This window comes from Lissotriton vulgaris, chromosome 5 (assembly GCF_964263255.1).
Source record: "Lissotriton vulgaris chromosome 5, aLisVul1.2, whole genome shotgun sequence".
In the NCBI taxonomy this organism is placed as follows: domain Eukaryota; kingdom Metazoa; phylum Chordata; class Amphibia; order Caudata; family Salamandridae; genus Lissotriton; species Lissotriton vulgaris.
This window is the reverse complement of record NC_141693.1, coordinates 1103206300-1103230704: the sequence shown is the minus strand read 5'-3', so window position 1 is coordinate 1103230704 and position 24405 is coordinate 1103206300.

Here is a 24405-nt window from a genome sequence, read left to right as displayed (position 1 = left end):
ACGGTGATGGATCAAGCCCTGATCTTTGGACTGGGTAAGAGTGGTCTGCTTAATTCAGACACTCTGTTCATCACCACCCCCTTTTCTGAATCATTTTTGTCCACCATAAGCGTGGAAGGGTATACTCAGATGTGAGTCCCTTGCCCATTGCACCATCAGGATTCAAGCAAGCCGGGCCGAAGACGGCTGAAATGCCATAAACCGGTCCCCGGTAGCTTGTTTCCTTCCCAGTATAAGAATTGGCTTGGTAGTTTGGTCTGCCCTGTTCCCATGATGCACTGGGCCAGGGTCAGACTAATTTGCATATAGCCAAGTTCTGAGCTGGGATGGTGCAGTGAGCTAAAAAAACGGTGATGGATCAAGCCCTGATCTTTGGACTGGGTAAGAGTGGTCTGCTTAATTCAGACACTCTGTTCATCACCACCCCCTTTTCTGAATCATTTTTGTCCACCATAAGCGTGGAAGGGTATACTCAGATGTGAGTCCCTTGCTCATTGCACCATCAGGATTCAAGCAAGCCGGGCCGAAGACGGCTAAAATGCCAGAAACCGGTCCCCGGTAGCTTGTTTCCTTCCCAGTATAAGAATTGGCTTGGTAGTTTGGTCTGCCCTGTTCCCATGATGCACTGGGCCAGGGTCAGACTAATTTGCATATAGCCAAGTTCTGAGCTGGGATGGTGCAGTGAGCTAAAAAACGGTGATGGATCAAGCCCTGATCTTTGGACTGGGTAAGAGTGGTCTGCTTAATTCAGACACTCTGTTCATCACCACCCCCTTTTCTGAATCATTTTTGTCCACCATAAGCGTGGAAGGGTATACTCAGATGTGAGTCCCTTGCTCATTGCACCATCAGGATTCAAGCAAGCCGGGCCGAAGACGGCTGAAATGCCAGAAACCGGTCCCCGGTAACTTGTTTCCTTCCCAGTATAAGAATTGGCTTGGTAGTTTGGTCTGCCCTGTTCCCATGATGCACTGGGCCAGGGTCAGACTAATTTGCATATAGCCAAGTTCTGAGCTGGGATGGTGCAGTGAGCTAAAAAACGGTGATGGATCAAGCCCTGATCTTTGGACTGGGTAAGAGTGGTCTGCTTAATTCAGACACTCTGTTCATCACCACCCCCTTTTCTGAATCATTTTTGTCCACCATAAGCGTGGAAGGGTATACTCAGATGTGAGTCCCTTGCTCATTGCACCATCAGGATTCAAGCAAGCCGGGCCGATGACGGCTGAAATGCCAGAAACCGGTCCCCGGTAGCTTGTTTCCTTCCCAGTATAAGAATTGGCTTGGTAGTTTGGTCTGCCCTGTTCCCATGATGCACTGGGCCAGGGTCAGACTAATTTGCATATAGCCAAGTTCTGAGCTGGGATGGTGCAGTGAGCTAAAAAACGGTGATGGATCAAGCCCTGATCTTTGGACTGGGTAAGAGTGGTCTGCTTAATTCAGACACTCTGTTCATCACCACCCCCTTTTCTGAATCATTTTTGTCCACCATAAGCGTGGAAGGGTATACTCAGATGTGAGTCCCTTGCTCATTGCACCATCAGGATTCAAGCAAGCCGGGCCGAAGACGGCTGAAATGCCAGAAACCGGTCCCCGGTAACTTGTTTCCTTCCCAGTATAAGAATTGGCTTGGTAGTTTGGTCTGCCCTGTTCCCATGATGCACTGGGCCAGGGTCAGACTAATTTGCATATAGCCAAGTTCTGAGCTGGGATGGTGCAGTGAGCTAAAAAACGGTGATGGATCAAGCCCTGATCTTTGGACTGGGTAAGAGTGGTCTGCTTAATTCAGACACTCTGTTCATCACCACCCCCTTTTCTGAATCATTTTTGTCCACCATAAGCGTGGAAGGGTATACTCAGATGTGAGTCCCTTGCCCATTGCACCATCAGGATTCAAGCAAGCCGGGCCGAAGACGGCTGAAATGCCATAAACCGGTCCCCGGTAGCTTGTTTCCTTCCCAGTATAAGAATTGGCTTGGTAGTTTGGTCTGCCCTGTTCCCATGATGCACTGGGCCAGGGTCAGACTAATTTGCATATAGCCAAGTTCTGAGCTGGGATGGTGCAGTGAGCTAAAAAAACGGTGATGGATCAAGCCCTGATCTTTGGACTGGGTAAGAGTGGTCTGCTTAATTCAGACACTCTGTTCATCACCACCCCCTTTTCTGAATCATTTTTGTCCACCATAAGCGTGGAAGGGTATACTCAGATGTGAGTCCCTTGCTCATTGCACCATCAGGATTCAAGCAAGCCGGGCCGAAGACGGCTAAAATGCCAGAAACCGGTCCCCGGTAGCTTGTTTCCTTCCCAGTATAAGAATTGGCTTGGTAGTTTGGTCTGCCCTGTTCCCATGATGCACTGGGCCAGGGTCAGACTAATTTGCATATAGCCAAGTTCTGAGCTGGGATGGTGCAGTGAGCTAAAAAACGGTGATGGATCAAGCCCTGATCTTTGGACTGGGTAAGAGTGGTCTGCTTAATTCAGACACTCTGTTCATCACCACCCCCTTTTCTGAATCATTTTTGTCCAACATAAGCGTGGAAGGTTATACTCAGATGTGAGTCCCTTGCTCATTGCACCATCAGGATTCAAGCAAGCCGGGCCGAAGACGGCTGAAAAGCCAGAGACCGGTCCCCAGTAGCTTGTTTCCTTCCCAGTATAAGAATTGGCTTGGTAGTTTGGTCTGCCCTGTTCCCATGATGCACTGGGCCAGGGTCAGACTAATTTGCATATAGCCAAGTTCTGAGCTGGGATGGTGCAGTGAGCTAAAAATTGGTGATGGATCAAGCCCTGATCTTTGGACTGGGTAAGAGTGGTCTGCTTAATTCAGACACTCTGTTCATCACCACCCCCTTTTCTGAATCATTTTTGTCCACCATAAGCCTGGAAGGGTATACTCAGATGTGAGTCCCTTGCTCATTGCACCATCAGGATTCAAGCAAGCCGGGCCGAAGACGGCTGAAATGCCAGAAACCGGTCCCCGGTAGCTTGTTTCCTTCCCAGTTTAAGAATTGGCTTGTAGTTTGGTCTGCCCTGTTCCCATGATGCACTGGGCCAGGGTCAGACTAATTTGCATATAGCCAAGTTCTGAGCTGGGATGGTGCAGTGAGCTAAAAAACGGTGATGGATCAAGCCCTGATCTTTGGACTGGGTAAGAGTGGTCTGCTTAATTCAGACACTCTGTTCATCACCACCCCCTTTTCTGAATCATTTTTGTCCACCATAAGCGTGGAAGGGTATACTCAGATGTGAGTCCCTTGCTCATTGCACCATCAGGATTCAAGCAAGCCGGGTCGAAGACGGCTGAAATGCCAGAAACCGGTCCCCGGTAGCTTGTTTTCTTCCCAGTATAAGAATTGGCTTGGTAGTTTGGTCTGAATGTGTTCCCATGATGCACTGGGCCAGGGTCAGACTAATTTGCATATAGCCAAGTTCTGAGCTGGGATGGTGCAGTGAGCTAAAAAAACGGTGATGGATCAAGCCCTGATCTTTGGACTCGGTAAGAGTGGTCTGCTTAATTCAGACACTCTGTTCATCACCACCCCCTTTTCTGAATCAAATATGTAAGGAGGCACAATGACAAATTAAACAAGCATTTACAATGCAACGGTTTCGCCTTTGAAAAAGTTAGAGCTATTGGCATTGTAAATGACAACATTTTTATTTATGTGTTGGTTTTCAAAACAGATAAATAAATGGCAATGTCATTTACAATGCCAATAGCTTAATCTCTCGCAAATGCCACATACAAACACACAGACCCACAGAGTCCCACACACATACATACCTGCAGAGCCACACGCAGAGCCACACACACACAGAGCCACAGAGCGACTGCGCTATCCCAAACAAGAAGAGATTGGTGAAAAAAACGGGATCAGGAACATTGGGACATTAAAAAAATGCAGACACTGTAACCGAATCAGAGCTATCAAAATGTACACAGTAATATGCCTGTTGAAAAGGAAGTCTTCTAAGGAACAATAAACGCCAACCCCCAGAGAGGAAAATCAAGTGAAGACCTAATAAATAAAACAAAGACAATTGACCCGAGGATGAGCAAATTGTTTTCAGTGATACTATTGGCAAATTTCCAAACCACAGTGAAAAGCCCAGGATAAGAATAAGCTTTCTACATGATGGAATAAAGTGGTCTCCTAACGGACTGTGAATAATATTATCCGATCAGACCAAAAGGCCTTAATAACGTGAGCAATCAGCAGTTCCTCAGTAAGTACAAAATCGGAAATTGAGTGGTCTTGTTAAACAGGTGGGGAAAATTGGGCCACCTTTACCTTTCTTGCAGAGGTGACGGACAACTAAAGTACAAACCCGAAACTGAACACTTTCAGCTACAGGTGTGAGAAGTCAGCAGCCGAAGGCCATAGCCCCGCGGCTCCAAATAAGTCATGAACACCAACAATCAGTTCCAGGCTTTGTCTAAAACAATAAACACGCATTGGCAAAGCCAATAGGTCGCACCTTTGAGGCCTATCAACTTTGCGCAAATGTGTGTGCGCCGTGAGGCATAGCATCACAGATGCTGCGCCTTGTGGCTATATAATTTTTTTTTAAGTTTTTGGTCAGTGGCTTATTTTCTATTATTTTTAGTTTCCGTTCCGAGCTGGATCAGTAACTGAAACGGAAAATACTTTATATTTTTTAAAACGGGTGGAAGGGAAAAAACTGAAGGGGAGCCATACTGGGGCACAAGATGAGGGGCGGAAGCAACAGGGGGGAGCTGGAAGGGACCGAAGCAACTTAGGGCACTGAAGTAACAGGGAGAAAGAGGGCCGGAAGCAAAACGGGGGACCATGGCGGGGATTTTAAAGCGGTTGGGGAAAAGAACATGGGGCACAAACAACACTGGGGCACGGATGGGAGACACAAGCTAAACGGGGCACATCGGGGAGCGGGAGGGTGGAGAAACATGAGGACGGGAGGCAGAAGATACGGAATTACGGTGAGGGGAGATCAAAAGTGCGACAGAGAGAAACGCGATTTACAAAGGTTGCTGCACTGAAAACGTGGTTACTACAGGCCAAACAGATAGCGGTTCTACCAACCCAGACCTACTAAATTAATAAATGTTCAGCGTTTTGTAAAGAAATAATAATAATTAAAAACAAGCCCACAACATAACACCACTCTAGCCGCTGCGAGTTCCCTTTGTCTTCGGAAAAGAAAGCAATAGTTTCCAAACCACGAGGGCACTATTTACCTGACAAGAGAGCACAAAGAAGAAGGTGAAGGGCCGAGGCCGGGTGAATAGGGCAGAAGAGAGACAAACATACAGCAGGGACTGTCAGGACAATGCTGGCGTCTTTACCTACAAGGCTGGCAAGCACGCACGCACACACATAGCGCACTGCACGATAAGAGAGGCAGGTGTCCGCGCCCGCCAGGTGTCCACTAATCACCAGATATCACTGTATTGCAAACCTATCGTAGGGCTCATGGGCCCCTACGCCCATTATGGTAGTTATCCTGAAGTGCTGCAAGTTTCAAGGCGTGGGCCTCCTTCGAGGCTCTACCTCGCAGTGTCCCCTACACAGAACAACAAAGGCGGGGGCGGGGGGCGTTCAGGCTCTCCACACGAAGACCTACCATGCACAACACACAAATACATGGCTATATTCGGCACACACAATAACTTACTGTGCTGTCATGGGCAGAGGCCGGTAGTTGTCGTCGCACAGCCCGGAAGCCTCCTGGGCAGCTGGGAGAACTGCTGCTCATTTCCAACACTGCAAGAGATGAGAGAACACTTGAAGAAGTGGGCAAGAGTGAGAGTCGGAAGTGCCGAGGGTCACAGCCTGCATGCACGCAGCCGGGATTTAATTCTACAGAAACAAGTGCCTACCCCTTCTGCAGGCTACGCCTGCCCTCCCCCCCCCAGGGGACAGCGCCCCAGATGAGCTGCGGATGCTGGGGGGTCGCCCCTGACCCCCATGAGCTGTGGATGCGGGGATCCGCCTCCTCTCACAGCTCACGCCCTCTTCTGTTTTTCTGTTGTTTTCTGTTCTTTCTGTGACCACAAGTCTTGCAGAGTAGGAAGTCTCCCTGCTGAGGCAGCCGGGGTCCCTTCAGAGCGGTGTCTGCGGCTGGGGAGAGGCCGGCTGCTGGGGGGCCCTCCCAGGGGTCTGGTCAGTGCAGGGACCCGGGGTGCTGGACTCCCTGCTACAGAAGCAAGGCTGCTGGGGGGCTCTTCCAGGGGTCTGGTCCGTGCAGGGGCCCGGGGTGCTGAACTCCCTGCTACAGAAGCAATGCTGCTGGGGGGCCCTTCCAGGGGTCTGATCCGTGCAGGGGCCCGGGGTACTGGACTCCCTGCTACAGAAGCAGGCACTCGAGGGGTGGGGTGCAAGCGGTGTTATTTCTTGTGAAACCGCAGGGACTCTTTCGCAAGGCTCTTCTGCCCCAGGCACAAGATCACATGGTGTCTGCCTTCAGAGCCAGGAGTTTAGGAGCCGAGACTCTGTGCACGTCACTGAAAAGCCACAAATTCCAAATATAGTTATTCCCCATTCTGGTGGCCCTGTGGTGTCCTTCGACTTCCTGTCCATTGACTTGAGCGGGGAGACAGCGGGCCCCAGTGCTGCCGTAACTGGCATACATGGGGCCTGGTGTCACTGCACCTGCTGCACTATTGGGAGCTACACAGGTCTCAGTGCCACCCGCCTTTCCCTCTCCCATCTCCGTGCCTCTTTAGCCCCGCCCCTCCGTGCCTCGTGCGTTCCTGCCCCTCACTCATCTTCGACCCCTTCTTCTCTTTCTCCCAACTGACGACCCTTATCCCTCTGCTCTCTTCTCTTCACCTCTTCTTACTCCCCAAGCCCCTGTATTCTTCTCTCTCCTGAGCCGTTTCCTCCATCAAGGTCCCTTACCCCCTGCCCCCTGTTCGCCTCGCCCGCCCCTCCCTCTGTTCGCCCCGCGACCTTCACTGGTCTGGTCTCCACTGTGAACTGACCCCTACAGCGAGCCTTCGCCACTGATGCCAACAATCTCGGGGCACCTGGCACGTGGGGCCGTGGAGCGTTCCCTTGTCTCGAGCCCTCACTGGACTCGCAGTCTCACCGCAATTGCAGCGGAGGGGACGAGGCGCATCTCTGGTTCCGTGTGGGCACACGGTAATGGCTGCGCCCCGATAGGCGGTACTTTCTTGGTCGGGTATGCTTCTGCCTGGCTCTAAGAATGGCTATCTTGTTAATTCTGCCTGTCTTCCTCGGCTCTGGGGCAGGCGCAACGGAGCTGGCCTCCCTTAATTCTCAGCACAGCATGTTGGATTCCCCAGCAACACGGGGACGCCCTTAAGGGTTATCTTTTGTTTCCTTGGCCATAAATCACGCCGGTATGGTGTTTTACAAACGCCACCAGTTACCGTTTTAAATTACCTGAGAACTGCGATCCCTCGTGCTTCCTGTAGGCCTAAAAAGTGCTTCCTCTGCGAGTGGAGTGGGAGGGAGGAGGCACGGACAACGGGAAGGAGGGCGGGGGATAAACAAATGGATCGCTGAATGAAATAAAAGAAACAAGGCCAAGGGAGAGAGGGAGGGCGAGGACAGGGGAATGAATGGATGGGGGCGGGATGGGAGTGCGTGTAGGGATTCGGGGGCGTGTTTTTCGTGGTCTCCCCTTCCCATTGGCTGGAAGGTAAAATTCCAGCCAATGGGAAGAGGAGAGGGCGGGACTTAAAAAAAGACACGGAAACGCCCCCGAATCGCGTTCCGAGGGGGAAAGAATGATTGACAGCCACTCTCTTCCAATGGCTAGCCTCCATTTATGGAGCTAGCCAATGGAAGAAGGGGCGGATTCAAGTCCCCCATACTGTAAACAAAAGCTTTCGCCTGGGCGGAGCACTGCTTCACAGTGCTCCGGCCAGGTCGAAACCTAAAAAGGGAAGGAGAGTATTTGTGGGGGTGATTGGGTAAGGATCAATAGTTTGCGTACTCAGAAGGTGTCAAAATGGTCGGTGCCTAAGTGTGTAACTAAGGTAGCTAGGCAACAATGTGTGGCTGTCTGATGGAAAAAGGTGGAATATATGCAGGGTTACTTTATATAAGGCACTTGAACGTGACTTGTGGATAAAGGAATCGAGGGCTAGTTTAAGGGAAGGGGTGGTTGGTGGTAATGAAAAGTCTATTGTGAAAGAGGTTGGTGGTAATGAAAAGTGCGCTGTGAAAGAGTTGGAATCTCGGGTCAGGAGGAGGCCCATGTGGCATAATGACTATGTGTGTTATTAACTTTTGTTTAGTTGGTTTCTTATGAAGCCTCATTTCTTTTTATAACATGTCTGTTCTATTATCTTCTTATTGAATACTGTTTATTGTTTTTTTTGTTTTGTATTTATTTTTATCTTGTGCACTTTTTTACTGTTTCCATATTCTTTTGTTATTAGAACAGGGAGATGTGTTGTATCTTAGCAACCATGCAGGCTAATGTGTTCTGTGATGGTTGCGAGCTTTCTAATTTTCTGGAAGTTTGGCGACAGATGCTGGGTCGATTGCTGCTAGATGAGGAGGCGTTCAGGGGTTGTTCCTGTATACTTAATAAACCTTCACACAAATTTGTGTTTGTGTGTCTGCACTCTTTAAAAGAGTGAAAGGGGGATGGATGATGATTGAAAGGATGAATGGATGGATGAAAGTGGGGATGGATAAGTATGGATGACAATAAAATGGTGGCTGGATGGATAGGTTTAATGGATAGGTTTGAAGATGGATGAACAGGTTTGGATATGGATTGGCAGACGGATGGGCGGACAGACAGAATGGTGACAGAATGTCAGTAGGAACATGTGAATTCAAGTGTAGTTTAATTGCTCTGCACACTATTACTAGTGCACATTTTTATTTGAAACACAACATGCACAAGCTCTTACTATTGATAATAGGCAGAGTAGGTCCTACTAGATTTTGAAACTGACACCTCCAGTTTATAAGCTACTCTCTACAGGAAGGGATCAAACAACCGTGCTACTGCATCATAAATAGGTACTATGATGGCACACCATTCAACCTGCCAGTCAACAAGTATACGACCAGCAAACATCACTCAAATGGAGAGCATTACAAATATTTTTTAAACATACTTTCATTTATTGGGAAGAATGAACAAATGCAGGAATGAACTGCAATGTAAATCCCATACCAATCCTGTATGGATTTTTTTTTTGATATACAAAATACAGATTATACTTTTGCTCCACTTCTGACAAGACACCCCCCCCCCCGGCACCAACTCGCAACATTTGCTTACAATTGTTCCCTCTTATGTTTACAAACAATGAGCGGGAGTAAGTTTAAAGGTAGTGAGTAAGAAAAGAAAGAACAGACAAGGAGAAAAGCAAACATTTCCTAATGCCAAGCTACTACATAATGCTCCAAAGCAGGTAGAAGAAAAGAAAATTTTTGCCAGCATACGGCTTAATTCAGCTTTGTGTACCATCTGCCCATTTCTCTAGCTGTTCCCAGAGCACGAGGCCCTTCTTCCTAGCCTTTTTCCCTCTTTTTGCATAAATTACCTTTATAAGTCGCCAGTAGTCTGGCCTGCCACTGTGTGAATGAGGGCGGGTTAGGGTCTTTTGAGTGTGTTGCGATACAGATTCTGTAAATAGTCATAGCTACAAAGATAAATGGTCTCCCTGGTCTAGTGTTGCCGTCATACCCTAGCAGTAATTCAGCAGGGGTGAATTGTATCCTTTGCTATAAAACCGCCCCTACAAAAGAATTGAATTTGCTGAATGAGTGGATTAAGTTTTGTACAGGTGGCAAACATATGCGTCTGATCTGCTGCATATTCTTGACATCGAGGGCATACAGTCCCCGCCCTATTCCCCCATTTAGCAATCCTGCCCGGTGTAATGTATAAGAAAAAAGCCGTTTTATAAAACTGTGCCTGCAGTTTAGTGGAAAGTAAAAAGTTTTGGGACAGATCATGAGCATTGGTGAAAATATATATATATATTTTTTTTAATTTTTGAAAACCTTTATTGTGCAAATAGTAGCATACAAATACGGGCCTACAACCAATTAGGCCGGCCACGAAACAAACTGAAAAGCACGTAGATCATTAAAGAGGTTTCACGGCAGTCACCCAGTATATTGCAAACAAGTAGTTCAATCGTAAAGGAGCTGAGTGTGACCGTCAAATGTAGGATCAAAGAAGGTTAATTTTATAGTAGAAATTATAGCAGGATCAGTTGCAGTTTAATCATCCGAGTGCTCATAGCGGGCCACCAATCAAGCAGCAAAACATTAAGGCTTCAGTAAAAACGGTTATCAGTAATAGTCTACAGCAATCAGGATATAGATGCCCATATTTCCAATCAATACCATCATAGCCCACCACGTGCACATAGACCACCAAATTATTGTTCTTATACATGACTGAATAATCAGAACGGCAAAAGGAGTTAAAGTCATTCTCTATACTGACCCAGAAGATAAGAAAAAGGGGGAACGCTAAAAAAAGGGAGAGAAGAAGGAACGCCGTGCTGCTGTACGCCTCCCCACAGCGATAAGGGCGAGCAAAGTAACTGGGGACCACGTTATTGGGGGTGGGGCGTTCAAGTCAGGATAACTGTACAATCAATACCATATAAAGTAAGAATACCTCACCCTCTCCCCACAAGCAATCGCACCGTGGGAAACAAGCACAGCCACGGCGTCCTAAGAAACGGACACAAAAGAGCCGTAGAAACAAAAGAACGGTCAGAAAAAGAACCCAACCCACCCACCCCACCCTGCACCCCTGCAGAAGGCTACGGCCTACCCCCCCAGCAGCGTGCCTATCGCCCTAAATAAGAGACCCGAAATATAGGAAAAGTTAGAGAGAGAGAAAAGGAAATAAAAGAGACAAAAAGGAGAAAGAACCAGGGGAGAGGAAAGCCATTGATCGAACAATTCGGCCCCTACCCCCCGCCATCACACACATTAATGCAGCACCAGAACGAAATCAACGTAGTCTCGGGTTATCATAAATCTTCGAAGGAATCGTCCATAGTATCATGGTTGAGGGCACTCCTCATCTCCATCCACCAACCATTAGTCCTCCGGGTCCAGAACCGGCTCACCCCTGTCCTTTCCTAGCCATCGCTACAGCGCATGGTAGAGTAGTGGGCAGCAAACAAAGCAAAGTGGAGAGGCCGTATGGTCGAAGCAGTGCAGACCATGGGAGCAAACCAGAGGACTCCAGCAACCAGCGGCCAAGCAAGAACTTTTTGCGGCAGTCTAGACGTTTCAGCAACGACAACGGGAACAACAAACAGTGTAGGTACAGTCTCACCTCCCAGGAAAGTGGAGTCGTCCCCGCAGGATAACACGGAGGTCTCGCTGAGGCAGTTCGAATCGGCAATCTACGTTGTTCCCCGATTAGTCGAGCAGGAACGGGCCCGACGTGGTGCCCACGCCCGCACCCGCCACAGTCAGGGTGACCCCGGGATCCGGGGCCACTGGCGTATACTCTTGCCGATGCACAGTGACAGCACTCCTCACGGCAACAGATGGGGACAAAACAGCACACACTCGGAGTCGAGCCGCATCCATGAGGGATGGCCGGACAGCAATGGCGGCCGTCCCTCTCTCCAGCACCCGGGCGTCGGGGGCCAAGGTCGCATGTAAAGTCTTTAAGGCGTCAAGAACATCACCAAGCGTGGGCTCTCGCTCACACGACCAGACCCCCGTACACTTCAGCGGTACAAATTCGCCACCCTGGTTCAGCCCGTGACTCAGGGCGCAGGCCGCCATCTTGCAGATCCATTAAGAGGAAAGGGGTCCTGTAGTATCCCTTTAACAGTATGTCACTGCCTTCTTAGAATAGTTATACTTGTCATGTGCATTCTACATTCTCTGTGTGGTGGTTGATCATTTGCTGTTGAACCTTACCTACAAGTGGTTGTACAAGCTGTGTCCTGTGGATCTGAATAAACTACTTCCTCTGCAACTATTGTGTCAGATTACTTCACAAACTGGCGACGACTGGGATGAAGAAGGACTCACCCTCTGACTAATGCAAGAAGTACCATTTTTTTTTTTTACCCTTACATTGAAAAAAAAGAAGAAAAATCCAAGGACCAGCGTTCACACGTTTTAAAGGTATTTCTCTTTTACCTCTGTTATTTCCTGTTTATGTGCAATATGATGGCACCAGCGGCAGTAATTTATCAAGTGCTTTGATCGCACCCGCGGCAGTGTGCAACTACGTGTTTCCTGTCATCAGTCATTGTGTATTATTTATTGCTACTTCCAGTCTTGACAATTTATTCAAGCCGCGTTAACCTACATTAACTTTTACTTATTTTTTTTTTTGGCGTTTGGGGGTTGTCGAGAAACGAAGGAGTTAAAGCGCTGACCTGTTTTCCTTCAAACGCGTGTCAACATTCTGCTGCGTGTGCTCTTCTGCCAGCTTCGCGTGGAGCTCCATCTTCGCGCTGACTTCTCTTCCGCGTCTGCTGTGTGTCAACATTCGACACGACGCGCTGAACGCAGCAGCCTCACGCTTCAACCACGCAAAGGTCAGAGGTCGCACAGCGACCATTTTTGTCAATTACTTCGCACTAACATTTCATCGTGTGCTTTCAGCCTTCGCACATGAGAAAATCGACAGTTTTTTTTTCTCCTTTTGAAACCATTCAGCCTACATCTACATTGTGTGAACTGCTGGATTACATTTTATGAACTGCTGGATTATTTTTTTTTATTATCCTTTTCTTATTTTAACGCCTGAAGGAACACTATTGACTATGGTTACTACCTCTGTCGCTATTCTCAAGAAACGAAGTTGACCACGGTGACTACGTTTATTTTATTAATTTATTATTTTCAGTGTGTACTTGTATTTCCAGTGTTAATTGTTTTCTTCTCTGCAGGTTTCCCTCATTTTCTCTAGAAATGTCTAATAACATTGCTGCCCCCTCTCATTTTTTACCCACTGCTGGGGATCCTAAGGTAGAATGGGACCTGTGGTATCCCACATTCCTGGCATACGTGGATGTAGTAGAGGAGGATGGTTGCTCACCTAAGAGAAAACTAGCCTTATTAAAGAATTGTTTAGGTGGCGCAGGCCTTAAGGAGTTAGAGAACTTGCCTCCCATCGATGGGGCAGGTGATTTTAACATTTTTGAGATCGTTGTAAAACAGCTAGCCACCAGATTTGGTAGGAGAATTAACGTAGTTATGGAAAGATTCAAATTTTATTCCCGTGCTCAGAAAGACGATGAGTCAATCGAAAATTATGTAGCTGTGTTAAGAACTTTAGCTGCTTCATGTGCATTTGAAACTATTAATTTCGAGCAAGTATTGAGAGACCAGTTGATGATGAAAACCAAGAGCAAAAAAATACAAGAACGGTTGTGGATGGGCACCGAGTCTTCTTTAAATGCTGTTATTAATATAGCCAAAGGGATTGAACAATCAGAACTCTTTGTAACTGAGATCAGAAGTCACGATGTTAAGAGTAAAGTAATAATCCCAGAAGTAGCTTTAGTGAAGGAGTTCCATAACCAGAAAAAATTTCCCTTTCCTCAGACTAGGTATTTTCCTAGAGACAACAGAGCCCCTGGTAAGAAAAATCCTATTATCTGTTATAGGTGCGGTGCCAATGACCACGTTGGCAATTATAAAGGTTGTCCAGCGTGGAATAAAGTCTGTGTTAAATGCAAAAAAACGGGACACTTTAGTAAAATGTGTAGATCTCCACAGAAAGTGAATTTGTTAACTGATCTTGACTACGAAGTCTCTGAGGAAGTTCAAGAAATCAACACTCTACTATGTGTTGGTGATTCTGCTTGTCCAGGTTTTCCCAAGGATAAAGTTTTTATTAATGGTATAGAAATCACTATGCTCATAGATTCATGTGCTTGGTACAGCATAATTGGTAGCGACATTTTCAATAGGCATTGGAATTCCTCATGCTTACTACCGTCTGATATTTCTCCAGGCGGATACACTGGTCGAAAAATTGATCTGTTAGGATACATGTGGGCTGATATAGGATTTAAAGGCAATAGTATCAAAGGGAAAGTGTATGTTTCTTCCAAGGGTGCCTCTCTTCTAAGTTGGCCACACCAACATGAGTTGAAAATCAAATTAGATCCCAATGCTTCCCCACCTGTATATATTGTATCCCCTGCTGAGGATGAATTCATTGTGTCAGTCAAGAACAAATTTCCTGAGATTTTTTCTGACGTCTTAGGTGAATTTGTAAATTTCAAACACAAAATCATCTTGAAAGAAAACGCAACACCAGTTCGACACAGGGTCAGGAATGTCCCATTGGCATATCGTGATAAACTAAAAACCATTCTTTCCGACCTGGTGACTCGGGGTATCATTGAACCCACCGAGTCTTCCCCCTGGGTTTCCCCAGTAGTTTTGTCAATTAAAAGCAATGGGGAGCTTCGTCTCTGTGTAGACCTCCGTAGCCTGAACACTGAAATTTGGGTAGATAGACATCCCTTACCCAACATTCATGAGCTAATTTCCACTCTCTCTGGTGCTTGCGTTTTCTCAACCCTAGATTTAGCCAGTGCTTATCACCAGGTTCTCCTTCATGAAGATTCTAAATTCCTCACTACTTTCATAACCCCTGAGGGCATGTTCCAGTTCCGTCGCATGCCATTTGGCTTAGCCAGCGCAGCGTCGGTTTTTCAACGCCTCATGAAAGAAGTTTTGGAAGGGTGTAACAATGCCATTGCCTTCCAAGACGATATCTTGATATATGGAAAAGACCATGAGGACCATGATAAGAATTTAGATAAAGTACTACTGTCTGTTAAAGCTAAGGGCCTCACTTTGAAGCTCTCTAAGTGCAAATTTAGACAGAGCACTGTGGAGTATTTGGGTCACGAAATCTCCGCTCAGGGTATCAAACCTAAACTCAATCACGTTTTGAGTATAACCAAGGCGCCTTCGCCCAACAACAAAGAACAATTGGTGTCCTTTCTCGGTCTTACCGAGTTTTATAGCAAATTTGTTTCAGATTATTCCTCCAAAGTTCATGTTTTGAGATTGCTATTAAAAAAAGATGCAAAATTCGTTTGGAAAGATGTACACCAAACTGCCTTTGAGTTACTTAAAAAGGAGATTATTAACGCCCCTTTCTTGAGACCTTTTGATTTGGGTAGAGAGTGCATTGTGTGTGTGGACGCAAGCAATGTGGGGCTTGGTTCGGTGTTAATGCAAAAGTGCCAAGGTGAAGAATATGTTGTTTCCTATGCTTCCCGCACCCTTCGTGGAGCGGAATTCAACTATTCCACTATAGAGAAGGAACTGTTGGCGTGCACATGGGCTGTTGAACACTTCAGGCAATTTATTTGGGGAACAAGATTTCGTTTGCGTACAGACCACAAACCACTGATAAGCATGTTGACTGCCGGCGGTGGTCGCACTTTAACTGCACGTTTGGCACGCCTGGCTGCTAAGTTACAAGAGTTTCAATGTGTGGTAGAATATGTCCCTGGTCGTTTAAACGTCCATGCTGACTGTATGTCCAGGCTGCCGTGTATTTCCTTAGTTGCCACGAACTCCACTTGTGATGTGGATGTTGCCTTAACTGTTGATGATGTGAATGATTCCAGATGCAATTCTACGTCTAGCATTATCTCTGAGTCGAATTGGCGTGACGCCATGTCTAAGGATGTTCCTTTATCCAATGTGGTGGATTTCCTGAAGCACGGGTGGCCTGAAGAGAGGAAACTTTCTGGCGATATTCTTTCTTTCAGCAAAATAAAGGAAGAACTCATGTTTGACCAGGGTTTTGTAACTAGGTGTGATAAAATAGTTCCTCCTTCTAGTTTACGTGAAAAAATAATTTCTATGGCTCATGAAGGCCACATGGGCATGTCTAACACCAAAAGACGCATACGTGAATTCTATTGGTGGCCTGGCATTGACAGGATGGTAGATAAATGGGTCAGTTCCTGTTCCCCTTGCTCCAGTAGCGATAAATCCGCTAAACCTCTTGCTGCCAAATCTGATGTTTCACCTATTGAGTATTCCATGTGTCCTTGGAAAAAACTTGGAATTGACATTGTTGGCCCTTTGGATTTGTCTGATAATAAGGTTGTCTTTATTTTAGTCTTGATTGATTACTTCTCCAAGTGGCCAGAGATCAAGGTTGTGGACAAGACCGGTTCCTCTCAGGTGGTTGAATTTCTTGATGAAATCTTCTGCAGGGAAGGAATCCCAGCTGAGTTGGTCTCTGACAACGGCCCGCAATTCATTAGTAGTGAATTTTCGTCCTTCTTGGACAGGTGCGGAGTTGTTCACAAAAGGGTGTCTAACTATAACCCTCAAGCCAATGGTCTTACTGAGCGCTTTAACAGGGTCATTAAAGAGTCATTACAACTTGCTATTAAAAGTAAATTGGATTGGAGGAAGTCTCTTCGTGCTTCTCTTCTTTCTTATCGCACTTCCCCCAATTCAGTCACGGGGTTTTCTCCCTTTGAGCTGTTGAAAGGTCGCAAACCTGGTTCCAAACTTCTACCTTGGTGGATGAAAGTAAAGATTCCTTCCTCGCCTAGTGCTGATCCTTCTTTGGTTAGAGACAAGGTGTTGAAACATCAAGAGAAGATGAGATGTAACTCCACTCGCCTTTCTAAACCTGGTATCAAAATTGGTGATTTGGTGCGTGTTAAGTTTGGTAGATCTTGTGGTTCTAGGTGGAACAAATGGTCCGACCCGTGTAAAGTCACCGAAGTCTTTAGTAAGGCTGTCAGAGTGGATGGTGGCAAGGTGTGGAACTTTCGCAGGGTTTCTCTGTGTAGAAAACCTAATGTGCTAATGAACTCTCTACCCTCTTCAAAGCTTCTCATTCCTGATCACTCTTCCGATGACTGCCATCCTGCCTTGTTAGATACCTTTTGCAGTGATGTTCAACCTTCCTCGAGTAACAATGATGTCCTATTTCCCAACATTGTTCCTCTTTCTCCCAATGTTGCTGTTCACTCTGAACAGTTTTCTCCTGGCAGTTCTGCTTCTCCCCATGCTGTTCAATCTCCTGATGTTCCCCTAAGAAGAAGTACTCGCATCAGGTCTACTCCTGTTAAATTACGTGATTTTGTACACTAATTTCTCCTTGTGGATTCCTTTTATTTCTCTTGTTTTGGTTATGTTTCTTTTTGTTTTTTTAAAGGGGGGGAGGTGTGTAGTATCCCTTTAACAGTATGTCACTGCCTTCTTAGAATAGTTATACTTGTCATGTGCATTCTACATTCTCTGTGTGGTGGTTGATCATTTGCTGTTGAACCTTACCTACAAGTGGTTGTACAAGCTGTGTCCTGTGGATCTGAATAAACTACTTCCTCTGCAACTATTGTGTCAGATTACTTCAGGTCCCAGTTACGGAGGGGTTCGAGTAATCACAATTGTAGGAGAGTAGGGTCTGCAATCCTATGATCACCCAGATTTTTTGCTTTTGTTTCACTGGTTTACGACTTTCTCTGGCTGTGGGCCTGCCAATCAGACCCACAGCCTGGCTGTTCTCTTTCTAAATTACAACATGTACCCTAGGTGCATTTACCAATTGGTACTGGGCCACCTTATCAGACCCTGTAACTCAGGGCATAGGTGTACCCAGGGCTGCCAGGGGCTGCAGCATGTATTATGCCACCCCTGGCTGGCCTCCTAAATTTGACACAACTGGCTGCATGACAGCTGGGGCAAAGTCGTGTAATCACCCTTTGCTGTAGGTGTAGTATACCTATACCTAACCCTAAAATGGACACACAGATTCCTATCAGTCACTCCTATGGCAGGCCTTGACAATCCTGAAGGCAGAGTGCTTGGAATCGTGTGAGATGGTGCTCTGGCATGAGCTGAGCCTGTCTGCAGCTTGCGGAACCAAGTCCTAATAGCTGCTCCATGATATCGCATACCATATACTCTTAAGTGCATTATAATCCTCGCGGTTAAATGCTAACTTTGGTATTGCTTTATCAAAACATGTCGAGTAAGGTGTCATACGAATTGGAATACTAACCCCTCGCCAATTCTGGCGACGGGGTTAGCATTCCACCCTTCTAGAGGGACACGACATGTATGTAACTGTGAACCCCGGTTAAAGTTAACTCAAGCCTCAGCTCCACAAAATGGATGCTGCCACCACAGACACGAGTCTGACCCCCTGCAGCTGGGAGTCCTTCCAGCGAGGGGAGCCTGGACAAAGGGTTTCCTGTCAGGGGCGGTGCTAGCACCGTCCCAGACATGGTTTTGTGTATCCTGGGTAGGCAGGGCTTTTCAGGAAGGTGACTGCTGAGTGGCACCCCGGTGCTCACTACGCATAGGCCGGTCAGAACCAGTTCCAGGGGCACACCAGCCCCTGGCCTGGGGAAAGTCCGGCATGGCAGAGGGGTGTAACCACCCCCCTCCTGGTCCCACCCATAGGCAGGACCTAGTCACCGGGTCAGCCCCCTTTTTTAGTATAAAGATGGGAGCGGGCCCCCTGTTCAAATTAGATCATCTTTGGAATCAAGACACGACTTTCTTCGAAAGGACATCAAGATTTCTTCATCAAGATTCTCCCTTGTGGCTAAGGAGTAGTCACCCTGCATCCGCAGGCACCATCCTAAAGAAACACTGCGGTCTGCTGCAAGTCCTTCATCACGAATCCGACGACCCAGCTCGACGAGACCCGGCTTCCCTGGCACCTCTGACCTCTACTCACCTCTACAGCAAAGCTGAGAACCGTGAGTGCGACGAGACCTCGAGGGACCGACGATCGCCAAGACTGCACGACATCTTTACTGCAAGCCCACCGTGTCCTCCACTGGTGAGTGCTTTGGGGTCCGAGAAGCCCCAACCCTGCGCAGCTCCAGCATCCAAGATCAGCCTCCCTGCATCTCCACGATCTGCGTGGGGCCCTTCTGCTGTTTGCTGTGCACCGCGTTGTTTGGCTACTAGCCGGCTGGCTTGTGGCCTTCTGAACGACGCCCGACGACATCACTGCTGCTGGTCTGGTTGCTCCAGACTGGCCCTTGCTTCCTTCTTCAAGAGAGGCACCCCGGACCCTCCTGGTCCACTCCAGACGCCATTTTAGGTCCACCGCGTGGGCTTGATTTTGCCAAGGCTTTGTTGCCCAATCCTGGGTCCAGCGACGCCGACAGCTTCTATCTTCGTGGGACAGCTCGATCCTCCATCCTGGTCGCCGACAACGCCTCCTGGTCCGTGAGATCTCCGAGCACAGCGTCACCCACCCACCTTGTCGAGGTGGCTACCATCCGGTGCCCTCCTGGTGCCCACTGACTACTGGCTAGTAGTCTCGAACTTGGTCCCCTCTGCTTTCAGGTGTCATCTATCTTCAAGATCCAGGCTTGGATCCAACTGAACTCTCTTCACTGGTCACCGGCCAGCATCTTTTCTTCCGGCTCCTGGTCCGTCTACGAGGATTCCCGACGTCTTTTCAGACCTATGCAGCTGCAGCCCCTGGGCTAGGTAACTTCGGCATTTCGGTGCCCCAGCATAGCCTCACTATCCAAGGGTCAGGATCCACTGTCGTTTTCTCCCTACCAGGTCGGGTTCGCCCGAGAACACTAACTTTGCAATTTCTAGCTACCATAGACTTTTGTCCGCATCTCGCGTGAGAGTGCACACACTGCACCCGAGTCCCCTGGGTCTCCTAGAAGTAATCTAACGATTCCCTAGTCAAGTCCTAGCGATTCCAAAAGCTATTAGTACTGTACTTACCTGCTAGTAATTTCACATTCCACTTTCAGAGTATATGGTTTTCCGTGCCCCTCGGGCATTTGTATATACTGTGCTAACTTAAGTATTTTTGTAAGAGTTTTGGTTTGTGCTTAGTACCCTGTCCTCATAAAGAGTACAGGGCTGTTGTGATTCTTAATAAATAACTGTTTATTTTCATAACACTTGTGTGGTGTCCTTTCACTTGGTGTTCAAGGGGTATATGTGTGGTAAACAGCTGGCTTAACACGCCCTCTCGAGTCTTTAGCCTTAGACTGCTCGTATCCACGCTACTAGGATAGCTGGTCTATAAGGTTGACTTACAACCAATCATCAATAAGGGTTGCTGGACTGATACATAGTGTTCACTAGAATAGTGAGCACTGCATATCAGGCCACCTTCTCACATTGGTGAGCAGCGGTTGGGATTTGAGCTTGCTGTTGTTTTACCACACGTATCCTAAGAATATCTTGTTGAAAGATCACATAAGTACTGTTAGGTACATATAACTAAAGCTTAGAATACTCTGAGTTCTACTGAACCAGCTGTTGTAGCTCCTCAAGGCCTAGCACACCTTGGCTGCAACTCTTAGCAAGGGATCAGTAGGTAACACATAGTGTAGGTAGGTGCATCACTTACACCACACTAGAAACAGTATGTCGGACAAAGGAGGAAACACTGAGTCTCCCCTTGTGTCAGTTGACCCTCCACAGGTCATCCCTTCAAGATATACTGTGCTTAGCTTCCATGAGTTACGACAAGTATGTACCTCTAGGAAGATTAAGCAGGGGGCTAACCCCACAACTGCCTTTCTGATTGGTCTCTTAGAGACTTATGATGCAAGGAGGGCTGGTAACCCAGACCCTTCTAATCCAGATGGCAATATGCCCTCCTTACAGGGTCCCTATGATAGCCATGACCCTCCCCTTCAGGAGGCAGATGATGCTGATGATGAGGATGAGGATTTGGTGTCAGGGGATGAGGCAGATAAGGGACAGGTAGAAGTCAGCAGACTAACCAGGTCCAACTTAAGCAGACATGAGCTTGGTACTAGGGGAGCCCTGGGGACACTCTCAGGTCAGCTTAACATTGGGAATGGACGAGCTAGGTCTCTATCCAGAGGCTCTGGCAGATCCCTTCACACCAATGGCTCTCAACACTCCTCTCAGAGGGGGATGACATCTCCCCAGAGGAGAGTGTATGCAGCTAAAGAAAAGGCAGCCAATCTGAGGATTGAAAGGGAAGAACTTGCCCTGGCCAAAGAGAGGCTTGCCTTTGCTAGAGAGCAACAGTTAAGTGGGGCAGTCCCCACTGGTGGCAGCATTGTACCTAGCAATAGGGAAAGGAGTTTTGATACAAAACACCTAGGTAAGATAGTGCCCCCCTTTAAACAAGGGGATGACATCCACAAATGGATTACTGCTTTGGAGAGGGCCTGCACTGTGCAAGGTGTTCCCCAGAGTCAGTGGGCAGCTATCTTGTGGCTCTCCTTTGAAGGTAAAGGTAGAGACAAGCTCCTCACCACAAGGGTAGAGGATGCTAATGATTACCAAGTCTTGAAAAATACACTGGTTGATGGGTTTGGCCTAACCACTGAGCAGTACAGAGTGCTGTTCAGGGATACCCAGAAAACTCAGTCTCAAGATTGGGCTGACTTTGTAGATTGTGCCACTAAGGCTTTTGAGGGCTGGTTGCTGGGCAGTAAGGTTACTGATTATAAATGATTGTACAATTTGATGATGAGAGAACAAATTTTAAACAATTGTCAGAACCAGTTGTTGCATCAGCATCTTGTTGACTCAGATCTGACCTCTCCCCAAGAATTGGGAAAGAAGGCAGACAGATGGGTTAGAACAAGAGTTAAACAGAACCAGGGCCAGAATCAAGGTGGTCAGAAGAAAGCAGACCAGAAGGGTAAAGATTCTAAGGGGGAACAAAATGACCAGAAGTCTTCGACAGGTCCCCAATAACCCAAAGAGGGTGGGGGTCAGGCTCCCCAAAAGAAGAAAGAAGGCCAATCTAAAAGGTGGTGCCAATACTGCAAAAGTAAAACTCACTGGTTTAGTGAGTGCACCAAGAAAGGAGGAGGGCAGACTCCTGCCACTGCAGCCCCTAAGGCACCTGTGCCCCCTAGTACAGTCAGCAGTGGTAGTGCACCTCCCAAGGGTTTAGTAGGGTTAACCCTGGGATCTGAGGGGTGTGACAACTTAGTTGGTACACTCACTCAGGCTGTCCTTGTCAGTACAGGGGATATGGATATGTCCCCTGACATAAGTCCCAATACTTTAGGCAAATACAGACAGACACCTTTCATTAATGGAAAAATGGCTCAGGCCTATAGGGACACTTGTGCCAGTGTCACAATGGTGACACCTAACTTTGTGGACCCTGGACAGATCATGCCAGGTACAGAATTCCTGGTGACCAATGCAAGCAATGTCACTACCACTCACAGTATGGCAATTGTAGCTTTCTCCTGGGTAGGGGTAACTGGCCAGAAGAAGGTTGTAGTTAGTTCAGACCTCCCAGTGGATTGTTTGTTGGGCAATGATTTGGAGTCATCACAATGGACAGAGGTGGAGCAGAGGACTCACATGGAAATGTTAGGCTTGCCAGCACATGTGTTTGCTGTGACCAGGTCACAGGTCAGGAAATGCCCCACTGAACAGGTGCTGGATCCTGGAACAATGGACCAGACACCTTCCAAGAAAAAGAGCAGTAGGGTTAAGGCTGTGCCTTCCCCCTTGCCCCAGGTTGTGGATCAAGTCTCAGAGGAGGCTGACCTACAGGAATTGAGGGAAACTGAGCCTAGAGAGTTTGAACTTGATCAAGTTGAATTCTTGGGTTCAGGGGGACCCTCAAGGGAAGACCTGGGGAAGGACCAGTTAGACTGCCCTTCTCCTGAACCCCTCAGACAGCAGGCTGCTGCTGAGGCTGCTGGGAACGCCACAGGTACCCACAAGGTATACTGGGAAGATGGACTCCTGTACACTGAGTCAAGAGACCCCAAGCCTGGCATGACCAGGAGGCTGGTTGTACCCTTGTCTCAGAGAGGTTTCCTACTTACCTTGGCCCATGAGATTCCCTTAGCAGGTCACTTAGGCCAGACAAAGACTTGGGACAGGCTTGTCTCACACTTTCACTGGCCTCACATGAATGAGGAGACCAAGGAGTTTTGTCGCTCCTGTGTCACTTGCCAAGCCAGTGGTAAGTCAGGTGGCACAACAAAGGCCCCCCTTATACCAATGCCTGTGGTGGGGGTGCCCTTTGAAAGAGTGGGGATTGACATTGTTGGTCCAATGGAACCCCAGACAGCATCAGGGCACAAGTTTATACTGGTGGTAGTGGATCATGCCACCAGGTATCCTGAAGCTATTCCACTTAGGACCACCACAGCACCTGTGGTGGCAAGGGCCCTAGTTGGAGTGTTCTCCAGAGTGGGCTTCCCTAAGGAGGTTGTCTCTGACAGAGGTGCAAACTTCATGTCAAGCTACTTAACTGCTATGTGGAAGGAATGTGGTGTCAATTACAAATTCACTACACCCTATCATCCACAATGCAATGGGCTTGTTGAAAGGTTCAACAGGACCCTAAAAGGGATGATTCATGGACTACCTGAAAAGCTCAGGCGTAGATGGGATGTCCTGATTCCCTGCCTTCTGTTTGCTTACAGAGAGGTCCCACAAAAGGGGGTTGGCTACAGCCCTTTTGAACTTTTGTATGGGCATCCTGTGAGAGGCCCCCTGTGTTTGGTGAAGGAAGGATGGGAGAGACCTCTCAAAAAGCCTGCAACCAACATAGTGGACTATGTACTTGGTCTCCGCTCCAGGATGGCTGAGTATATGGAGAAGGCATCTGAAAACCTTAAGGCCAGTCAAGAACTTCAAAAAGCTTGGCATGACCAAAAGGCTGTCCTGACTGTTTACCAGCCTGGACAGAAGGTGTGGGTGCTGGAGCCAGTGGCCCCAGCAGCACTCAAAGACAAATGGTCTGGGCCCCACACAATTCTTGAGCAAAAGGGAGAGGTCACCTACCTGGTGGACCTTGGAACTCCCAGGAGTCCCCACAGGGTACTCCATGTCAACAGGCTCAAAGCATATGTCGACAGGAAGGACATGAGCTTGCTCATGGCCATAGATGAGGGACAGGAGGAAGAGAGTGACCCTCTCCCAGACCTGCTCACTCAGAATCCTGATGATGGGTCAGTAGATGGTGTTGTCTTTTGTGGCAGCCTCTCTGAACATCAGCAGAAAGACTGCAAACAGGTTCTTCAGTCTTTCAGACATATGTTCCCAGTCAGACCAATTGGTGCACCCATGAGGTTGACACTGGTGACAGCCTGCCAGTCAAGAGTAAAATCTACAGGCAGCCTGATCATGTTAGAGACTGCATAAAAACTGAAGTGCAGAAAATGTTGGAGTTGGGAGTCATTGAACCCTCAGATAGCCCTTGGGCTAGTCCAGTAGTTCTAGTGCCAAAGCCTCACACCCAAGATGGTAAGAGAGAGATGAGGTTTTGCGTAGACTACAGGGGTCTCAATGCAGTCACTAAGACTGATGCCCACCCAATACCCAGGGCAGATGAACTTATAGATAGATTGGCTTCTGCCAACTACTTAAGTACATTTGACTTAACAGCTGGGTATTGGCAAATCAGGTTAGCTGAGGATGCCAAGCCCAAGACAGCATTTTCAACCCCTGGTGGGCATTATCAATTTGTGGTAATGCCCT